We start from the raw sequence: 10,861 nt of genomic DNA, 5'->3' as shown, positions 1-10,861 counted from the left end.
TCTCCACCACTGATCATTTATTAGTTGTTAAACACATTTCTTATGATACTGACTTCCAAAAGCAACTCTGACAATGATCTCTTTCCTCCATAAAGACGACATTTGACAACTTCCCCAGTACCCTTATTGAAGAACTTTGAAACCTCAACATGTATCATTAAAGCCCTTGTTTGACCATTAGAAAAGTTTAGTTTCTAAGGGTAGCCCTAGTAAGTGATATAGGCAATGCTGACCCTCACTAATTTCTGATGCACACTGAGTCATTTTGTTCAGGAAGCAGGCCTGAAACACGACAGACATAGCTCAGATCAGAAAAGACAAACTTGGGTTGTTCTTAGCACGTGTCCGAGGGGAAAGCCTTAGCTTTATAAAAAGCTAAGTAGCAGAAAGGACTCAAATGTGTTCCATCACTTGACTACTTGAATGTTTCTTCCAACCTGGGATCAGATTTATGAGTCATTTCAATTAAATCCACTGCACACTACATGCACTTGGGCCATTTTAATAATGGCGTCTGATTAGACTTTCCTTCGTAGAGGCGGTGCTTGATTGACAATTCCCTAAGCCTCCCGTTAATGTTGTAGCACCTGTAAGGGTTGGACGGATTTTAATCATCTTTCATGGAGTCTGATAACTTCCAGTAATTCCAGTTTTAACGCACACTCACCTTCCACAGCCTTATCATGAGCAAAGGTTTCATCAGCCAGAATAAAATGAAACTACCTGCGAGGAGGGGCGAGCACAGCCAAAATCCTTGGTTGCCACGTTATATGTGAATAATTTAATGCCAGGTTTTTGTTCTCAGCGGTGTTCATGTGTGTGTCCTGCGATAGGTATGCACTCTCTTTCTGTGTGGGCTGTACAATACTTATTCCATTGTGAATGCCAACAATAGGCCTTTGATTGGGTGGTCATGTGGTTCTGAAGCTGTTCTGTTTCAGACTATATGAACCACACATTACACTAACAGCTCCAGTGGCCTGGAGATATAATAAAATCTCATTTATTGGCTTCAAGATGAATAAATGACTTCAGAAATGACATCAGGGCGAATTTACATCTGTGTCCTCCACAGCCGATTCTTTTTTTTGTCTTTTTTGGTTGGTCTGCATACCTGAGAGAGGTAATACAAGGTCAGACTGAGAGGGCTTTTCAGACTGATATCCCAACAGTAGGATATAGGTTTTTCCAGATAATGACTTAAAGTGCACTGCACCTGCTTCCATCAGATTTACATCAGATTTTGTTTTTTCAAGAACTAAATATAGTTTAGCCTGTGCACATCCACAAATGCATGTATTTTTGCTTTTCTAGTAGCGCTAGTAACTGAGTTTCAGCTCAGTCACATGAAGATTTGATTATGGAGCAGGGGAATGCAGTCTGTGAGTAATGAAAGTGAAATACTCTAGACATAAAGAAGAACATTTGTTTGTTGGCAGGAGCTCTTCCCTGCGTGGCAGTACACAGCCCACACACTGGACAGCAGGGGATACATCTCACTTGCACGTTGGCCAGTATTTAAAGTTTGTCTCGTAAGCATGAAGTCACAGCGGATATCGCTAAGCTCCCCTAAAATCATGCCTGATGAAATGTTCTATTATTATGAGTACTGCAATAGCAGACTTTCAGTGTGCATGGGAAAGATCCCATTAAAAGATACACAGTGGTATCTGGTTTGTTTTCGTATTGCAGTTTGTTTGGGTTGTTTGCATAAACATGAATGTAATACGGCAGCAGTTTTATTGATTCTGTGCATGCTAGTTAGTGTGAAATGGAGCCATGGAAATCTGCTTCCCAAATTCCTATGTGCTACTGGAAGGAGGCTGATGATGAAGAGGGAACTAGTATGGGAATAAAGAAATGAAAGAGCCTGAATTAAAAAAAAATAAGACTTTGATTTTTTTTTTCTCTCAAGCATTGCAGGGCTGAACAAGAATTGTTTATTACACTGCTGTTGTGAATATTTCTCCTCGTGATTTATTTTCTGCCCATTGAGCTGAAAATGCAAATGATGGAATTGTCTTGTTTGCATGCAGATATATGGAAAAATGTCTTCATTGCAGGTGCATTGGAGGGGAATTTGCTCTGCTTCTCTCATTTGCTTTTGGTACTTACAGAATTTAACGCCAAAAAAAAGCACCTGAGATTTAGCATCGTTATTCAAGTTTCACAGAAAAACTGATTAACCTTCAGGAATTAGTATCCATTTGAAAAAGGCTCGCTTCTTTCGTGAGGTCACTTCTTTTCTCTGTTTTTCATTTTGTTCAGCTTCGGTGTGTGTGTGTGTGTGTGTGTAGGCGTGAGTGTGCGCGCATGTGTGTGTGTCTCATTTCATGAAAGAGACAGGGAGCGAGAGGCAGAAAGAGAAATTGAGTAAAAGAGCTCCAGTTTAAATATAGGTCCTAATAGAATTTGTGTCTTTCCTCTTAGGCAAGCTGCCATTACCTCCCCCTTTCATCACTTTTCTCTCTCCCTTTGCTCTCCTCGGGGTTGATGCCACAGATAACTATTAAAGATATGTTTCCATTATGTCCCAGTAAGGCTCTGCTCATTTAGTGTGCTGAAGACCCGGTCAAGATAGGTCCGTGACCTTGATCGGTTCTGTGCTAACAAGGAGCGCTCCATAAAAGTATGATTTAACAACCTCCTATGTGTTAATCTTAAGTTGGCATTAAAGCATTGGATAATCACTCTATCAACATTCAGCCTTCAGTCCTTGGGAAGATAAAGCCTGAGCTGTATAGAGGAAGGTAAAGAAAATGGGATGGATAGGGAGGGGGTGGAAAAAACAACATCCATCTATCTATCTATCTATCTATCTATCTATCTATCTATCTATCTATCTATCTATCTATCTATCTATCTATCTATCTATCTATCTATCTATCTATCTATCTATCTATCTATCTATCTATCTATCTATCTATCTATCTATCTATCTATCTATCTATCTATCTAGTCTCTAATGCTGCCACAACTCCTTCATTCTGTCTTTCTCTATCTATCTCAATGACTAGTAGTGGTGTTTGCCAGTTTCATAAGATATCTAACATTTGTCACTTTAAAGGTCACATTTGCATAAAACCAACACCTCTGTGAAGCAATAAATTGGAATCTCTTAGCCTCATACAACTAGCATCCAAGGCATAGTTTCCAGTAAACGTGCAGATATCAAAGGTCAGTGCAAAAAACCAGATGAAACGTCTAATGTGATTAATTTTTTTCGTCTCTTTTCACCGTCCATACAGATTTATGTTTAGAGGCTTTGGAGAGAAAAAACGGTCATTGATGCTCAGTGTCAGTTGCAAGATGTTAAACAAGGTTTTAAGTCTGGAGGGATACAGATGGCCATCTACTGTGAAACACTACAAGTAATGATTGCACTACATGATTGGATAACTGGCTGAGGTGCATTAGACTGTGTTTACAGCATTAGTTGAGCACACGGTGAGGTAAATGCATTCCCCTTGTGGTGTTGTCATACCGCAGGACTATAATGTCACTAGACAGGCTGCTAGAGCCGTTCACGAGCGGTTTCACTGATGTTGGGATGAAGTCAAACGCATTAAAGTTCTCTTCCAGTTACCACATCTTTAAAACATTAAAGCTTTATGGGACATTTGTTATTGCTGAAGATAAATTAGATTGTTAACATACAACCTTCTTGACTCCCTTTATCAAGGAAGGCTTTCTTCTTGGATGGACGATCCATGGATAGGATGGAGCGGTCATATAAAGAGACTGGTGGAGACTGGAGGTGGCCAAGTAAAAGATGCTAAACTCTGGGAATGACCCAGATTCACTGGGAATGACCCGCATGGACAAGATTAGTATATATAAGAGGGACAGTTCAGGTTTGGAGACCAAGTTAATGAGGCAAAGCTGAAATGGTTTAGACATGTGCAGAAGAGGATATATTAGATATAGCATGTTAAACATCGAGCTGCTAGACAGGATAAAAAGTCATGAAATGCCTGATGTCATGAAGTTACAACGCAGGACTGCTGGGTGTTGGGGTGCATAGTGTGGAAAAATCTTCATGCTATAGTGAGCTACAAACTGCCTCTGGAATCAACATCAGCACAAAAACTGTGTATCAGGAGCTTCATGGCCTGGGTATCCATAGCTGAGAATTTCCTGCATATACAATGTGTAGGTGGTCCAGTACCTTTATTCATACAGTGTATTTAGTGAAGAGGATGGAGATGGAAGAAGAAGAATAGTTGGAATGTTCAAGAATCTGAGACTAATGTGCACACGTTAGTGACAGTTTTATTTACATAGAGCCAGATCATAACAGTGGTAACCTTGGGGTGTTTAATGCAAAGACCCTAAAATATTAGAAATAAAGCAATTAGACCATCGTCTATGAGCAGCACTTTGTGGGGAGGAAGAACTCCTTTCTTAAGAAGTAAGCCTGTCATATGAGGACAAAGTTCTCTATTATGATATTATGCTACTGTGAGGTCTTTAAGATATATAGAGATCGTATTCCTTCAGGACTTTGTATTTGAGAAGAAGGATTTTAAAATCCACTCTAGGTTTAACAGGGAACCACTGAATAGATGCTAATGTGTGAGATATATGCTCTCTCCTTCTATTCTCTGTTAGTACTCTTTGATTTTAGTCCATTTCCAGATTAGAAGTAACAAATGCATGGACTGGTTTTTCGATAGACACACCTGAATATTTATCTGCTACAATACAGGTAAATGTTTTAGCCAAAATTGTATCCACAGCAATATGAAAGACTCATTAGTAGTTATTGAAAATGCTTGACTGCACTTCTTGGTACCAAGGGGATAAACCTTGGCACTAGTTGTTTGGTTTAGGGGCCAATTACTTTTTCACATAGGGCCGGGTAGGTTTGTATAGCTTTTTTCTACCTTAAATAAAATCATCATTTAAAAACTGCATTTTGTATATACTCAGATTATCATTACCTACCTAGTTTGTTACACAAAAGACACAAGTTTTGCCTCTGTATACCACTTCAGTTCATTTAAAATGAAACAATCAACATGCAATTGAAGTGCTTTCCTCTTCAATTTATGCGAGTTTACCAAAAACTGTTGGAACAGTTCTTTTTAATCATATTGTTGGAAAATGACTGTAATTTCAAACTGTTTACAGCTTTTCAGTGTAATTGGCAAAGAGATCACAAAGCAAGTGAAGGAAGCTATCATTAGTGAAAAATCTGAATAAACCTACAACAGAGTTTGCAAAAAAAAAAAAAAAGAGTTGACGAACAAACAATTTAGGTTCATTCTTAAAATGAATGAATGGCCAGTTCAGGAACACTAAGATGCCTGAAAGACTACAGAAGGAAAACAATGTGCATGGTTAAGAAAAACAACTCCATAACATCTAACCAAGTCAAGAACACTTTGTGGAGTTCGGCCTGTTATCGCCAAACTCTACAATCAAGAGATGCCTCCATGAATAGGCACATATGCCTGCCCGAACCAGGTCACTTGTGTTTGCTGATGATGAAGCTGCTGACAGAAACTAGTGGCTCCATAGTGTAATGCTTTACACATTTGCTTGGAAAGCAAACAGTTGCTGGAAAAACAACTCCCCTTATGGGTTAGGTCAAGACAGGCATTCGGCATAAAGACAAATCCAACATGCGGACCTACCCGCTGCAGTATTCCCTAATGACATGGGAACAGTTGAAAGCTGGTCTTCTGAACTGCTGATAGAAATAGCAGGAAGTGTATTTACTGCTCACATTCAGCTAAATGCTGCAAAACTGATCAGACATGTCACAATGCAAATTATGTAAAAACAATACAACTGCAATACAGATAAAAAACATTTCCACTTCACTTACACTAGCATATATTGCACACTGCAGTGACGTAATATCCAAATACTCATATGGTAAATGGACTGGTTCAGCGCGTTTCACCTCAGAACACTCAATGCAATTTACACAACTTGCCTCATTCACCCCCATTCATAGAAGCACTTGTTCTATGTTCTTCCTATGTAAATGATTTCTATCTAACATGCACACACATTCAGTTACTCAAGTATAACTGGACGTTAAAGACTGGATCGAACCACCAACCTTACGACCAGCAGATTACATCAATACATCAAATACTCATCATCTTTGAAATCCTTTATTATATATATGGAAATATGAACAATAAATTACACATCCTGTAATTATCAGGACATCTGTGTTTATTAAATATGTTTTTCATCATTTTTTTTCTTGTTGTGTGAGCTAGATATCCAGTCAGGGAAATGTCAAAACAAGCCAAGTGAAAACATTTATCATCACCGAAATTAAATCATAAAGCATGTATTGCTCCATTAGCTAACTCGACCTTGCATTACAAAACCAGTGCTGCATGTCTTCACTGATGATCATCTTGCATTGATGTTAACTTTTCCCTGAGACATGTGCAGAGCCATCAGGACTGTGCTATTTCAGACCTTTTTCACAGAATTTGCTTTTTAAAAGTAACCACTCTGCCACGTGTCATGTTATTCATTCATTAATTCATTGCAGCAATTAACTAGTAGACTTTGGCAAAATGTTTCAGTGACAGACAAAACTGACATTTGCTGGATAAAATGAAAAATCCCTTTTTGTTGTCTATGTCTGTGTGAAATTAGTGAGTTATTGTTTTAGAAATTACACATTTCAAGTGGTAAATCTGTCACTTTTGTCCAGTATGTACACTGTGTACTATACATGTCTAGCTCAAGGAGCGAGTAATTAAAGGGGTTTGGGTGGGCTTGCATAACAAGCTGTCAGACTTGCCACCACCTGCCCCTTTTGCACTAGTAAGATGGGAGATAATGGAGACATTTAGTACATGCTGCGTGTGTAGGCTGCTGTGAGTGTCGCTAATCCAGCACAGTTTGCTATGGTAAACAAAGGCAACTCTGCCCTGGGGTGGAAAAGCCTACAGGCCAACCCTCAGGCCTTTCCATTGATTCACTGACTAAACACTGTGATTTCACTAATGTGGCATTTACGACAACAGCACAGAACCCAAAATTGACCGACATTGTGCATTTCACCCACCGTCTACACTGAGCATACCTTTTTTTCCAAAACATCCAGAAACATTCACTGTGCGACATGCTTACTGTAAAAATTTCTTAGTACTTCCAGTCTGATAAACCGCTGTGCACGCTTCACAACTACATCTGTCAAACATTGTAGAAGGTTTCGGAGTGTCTGTGTTAGCCGATTACATTATATGTTTTAATTATCCGTTCCATTTATTTCTTTATTCCGTACACCCAGTGTCTACACTGCGATATTATCAACTCCTCTCAGACTGTGCAGTCTTTCACCATGTTTCTCTGCCTATGAATAGGCTGCAGTGCTGTTCATGTGTGTTTTTGCTAGAGGGGGCTTATGTCAGTGAATGACTGCTGCAGCTATGCTTTCTTTGTGTGTTTGTGTCCAAGTGTGTGCCTGACATAGCACTGTTCACATCCCCAGGGGGACCTTGCTGCCACAAGAATTCGTGCATCATAATACTTCAACAGTATACAAAATTGATGACCACAGGTTATGTGGGTCAGGCCAGAATGACGCAGCAGACATGCACAAGGGGGATGTTGACAGACAATGGCAGAGAGGGTTAGGCTGAACACACTGGAAGCTGTTGCAAACAGAGAAACATTTTTTTTTTTTTTAAATAAAGTCATATAAATGCTCCAATGTGATGAGTAAAACAAGACAGGAGAGAATAAAGGAGAAGGGGAGTACAGCGAGAGCTCTTGATGTTAGTATTTTTGTCATACAGTACCATCCTTTGTTTGCTCATCACACACTACATCCGTGTGTGCTCCTTGTATTCATGTCAGAGCTAATTACAGGACGATGCTGCCAGTTGCCAGATCAGTAGTTAGAGGACAGAGCAGCATCTCAGCAATGTGCTTTCCACCCTACTGAGTTGCCAGATTTCTGAATGTCTTAATTACGCTGTATAGGCTTGCAGCAATGCCTCACCTTCTACATGTCCTCAAAAAACAATGTCACTATAGATTTCCAGAGTTGGCGTTCAACTTGGTGTGTTTAAACATTCATTTAAATGCTCGTAAATGTAGCTGTGAAGAATACAGCCATTAAACACTGAAGTTTTGCCCAACATTTTTATTATTATTTCAATCACATTTTACAGATTTTCCTCTGTATTTTTCAATAACTTTTACCAAATTCTGCATTCAGGGAGCAAAACAAAGATGTGATCAAAAGTAGTAGGAAAAGTTATGGGTCTGAGAAGCGAAGGGCCTGAATTTAGAATGACTTAAGCATTGTGTTATGTATTATCTTATGCTGTGCTGGAGGACTGGTTGGTTAATAAACAGAGTGGTTAATATTTATTCACAAAGCTTTTGATTCTAGGACTCAGCGAGTGCATCAATATAGTCGTAGCTAAGAAGAAGTATTTCACAAAGAAGTTCATGCTGTATTGAATACATATTACAGCAAGTATTGATTACATAATTTACACAGTTCCCTTTAACACCCTCATTACTTCTTGTATGGTGATTAAAGCTCCTATAATCAATATTTAGTAGACCATTAAAGGATGTGAAGATTACCTATTTGTAAATCATTTTGCTTGAAGTGACAAATCCAGAGACAATAACTGCTTAACACTGCATACAAAAGATGGATGTGGTGTGCGGGTCTGAAAATGAAGTCAATATGGATGTGCCTTAAATCTGCATTCTTTCTAAAAGCCAACAGTTGGCAACTCTTATTGTAAAAGTAAAGCCCATTTGTATATAAGTCTGTATGCTAGCTGTGCCCTCAGTAAATAATTTCACATTGCTCCCAAATGCTGGTTTGAGTGTAGTTTTGTCAGATTTCCCTACTCCTACTGAATACGACTTGATTTATAAGTTACAGTAGTTGGAAAAGATATAAAATCATGAAACTTTGAGCTGAGCCTTTTAGCCAAAATGTCTTGATTTTTTTCCAACCAGCTGAAGAGAGCGGTGGCTTGCTGCACTCTATGTGAAAGATGGATATTTCCACAGTGGTTTCTAAACTCTACATTTTGAAGCCTCATTGCTGGCCGAAAAGAACATATTTGGATAACAGCATGAGCCAAACATCAAGTTGCATTAGCTGATAGCATTAGCTAAGTTATCAGCTAATTAGTCATAAGTACCAGGCTAATAAAATACAAGAATTTCACTCACCAAAATTGCAGCGCAAAAGAGATCCAGGTAAATTTAAGCAGGGAACTACTGGCTAAATCAAAGTGGTCCTGTCACTAACTTGCCTCACCAAAGGCCAAACAGGTGAGCTATGAAGAAAAGAGCTCACAGTTCGTGTCAGGCTTTGATAATGTTAACTTTAACTAGATCTAACTGAGAAACCAAGACACACTGCAACCTCAAATCGTCAATCACAAGATAGGCCCACCTTAAAGCACACCACACTTTATTCTCCTTTTTATAGATTAGTTTGGTTATATATCAGTATTGAAACCGGCTGAACAGCGAGTGCAGACAAGAAAATGAACAGCAAAATGAGTGGAGAAGAAAAGCGATTTGGTGTTCAAGGTTGCTACGAGGAAACATTGTCAAGCCGGTTGCGGTGGTTTATGAGTTTGAATATGTGTGATTTGTTCTTGAGACCAAAAACTGTGATATGAATGCGGCTCATGGTTTGTTCGTGAATGTTATATGCCAGCCCTATAGAGTTCAGTTAAACATTGTTTCAAAGCCCATTAAAGGAAGAATTTGGATTATAGTGATATATTCGCTACTCTGAGACATCACAGTGCGAGTGTTACAACTTCAAAGTGATGACTGCAAGTTCCACTGGCTTGAACACTGGGGTGCCATAGAAACCAAAGCAAAAAGAAAAAAAATCCTTCTGTGTAAAAAAATAAAACCAGCCCATAAATCAGAGAGCACTGAACATCCTCAGTGAGTGTGTTGTCTGAGGATAATCTTTCTAACATCCAAAGAGCTCTGGCTTTTATCTGCATGCCCTTGTTCTTGGTTGTTGGCTTGTTTTTGACAAATGCCAGTTGCACCTGCAGGGGGTAGTTACAATCTTATGAAGACCTTTACAATGTTAATGCACCCCTGAGAAGCTTCTAATGTGCACTATTTTGTTGAGTCTGTGTCTGCGGTTTGTTGACAGCTCTGTTATAATTTGTTGAGGCAGTTCATGGTCTTATAATGGATTGCAGGGGGTTAAAAAGGGGCACCCAATATTTTGTCCACCTATCGTAATAGTCTTTAATCACACTTAAAGGCTATGCAGAAACTCTGCCATTTGCCTCATTTTTTTGTCTATGTGTACCTCTTTCTCTCTCTTTCTCTTCCTCTGTGTGTGTATATGTGTGTAATATAGTTTTCATCTTTTTGTGCTGTGTCTGGAGGGTGCCCAAGCAGGGAATTCATCATCCTAATACACCGTATATAAGCATTTGTTAAAACCCCAACACTGCATTTTTTCAATATTCGTTATAGTTGTAATATTACTGCTCCGGGTGCCTGAGGCATTTCTTCAGCCGGTCAAAGAGCATCATTGAAAAGCATGAAATCATGCAGAAGGCTATCTGGTGGAATTCCCAGATATGATAGAGAGGTTGGGAGTTCAGGAATACAGTTTTGCCTTGAGGAGAATACCAGCGCGTGTGTATCAATGGGTGAGTAACTGAATGGATTTTTATGCCAGTTTTGCAAGCACAAAACAGTGCATGCAAATCTTCATCAGTGTAACTGAGTCCATTATTACTGAGCTGAAAGCACTGTGCATAAATTCGGTGTATGTACCTTCATTCATTGTTAGGAAGTACACATTCATTACACAACTTCCAGATCACCTTGTAAGCCCATCTGGATAATGATCTCACAC

The sequence above is a fragment of the Astatotilapia calliptera genome, chromosome 7, assembly GCF_900246225.1.
Source record: "Astatotilapia calliptera chromosome 7, fAstCal1.2, whole genome shotgun sequence".
In the NCBI taxonomy this organism is placed as follows: domain Eukaryota; kingdom Metazoa; phylum Chordata; class Actinopteri; order Cichliformes; family Cichlidae; genus Astatotilapia; species Astatotilapia calliptera.
The sequence above is the reverse complement of the archived record's forward strand: the minus strand, read 5'-3'. Positions refer to the sequence as shown.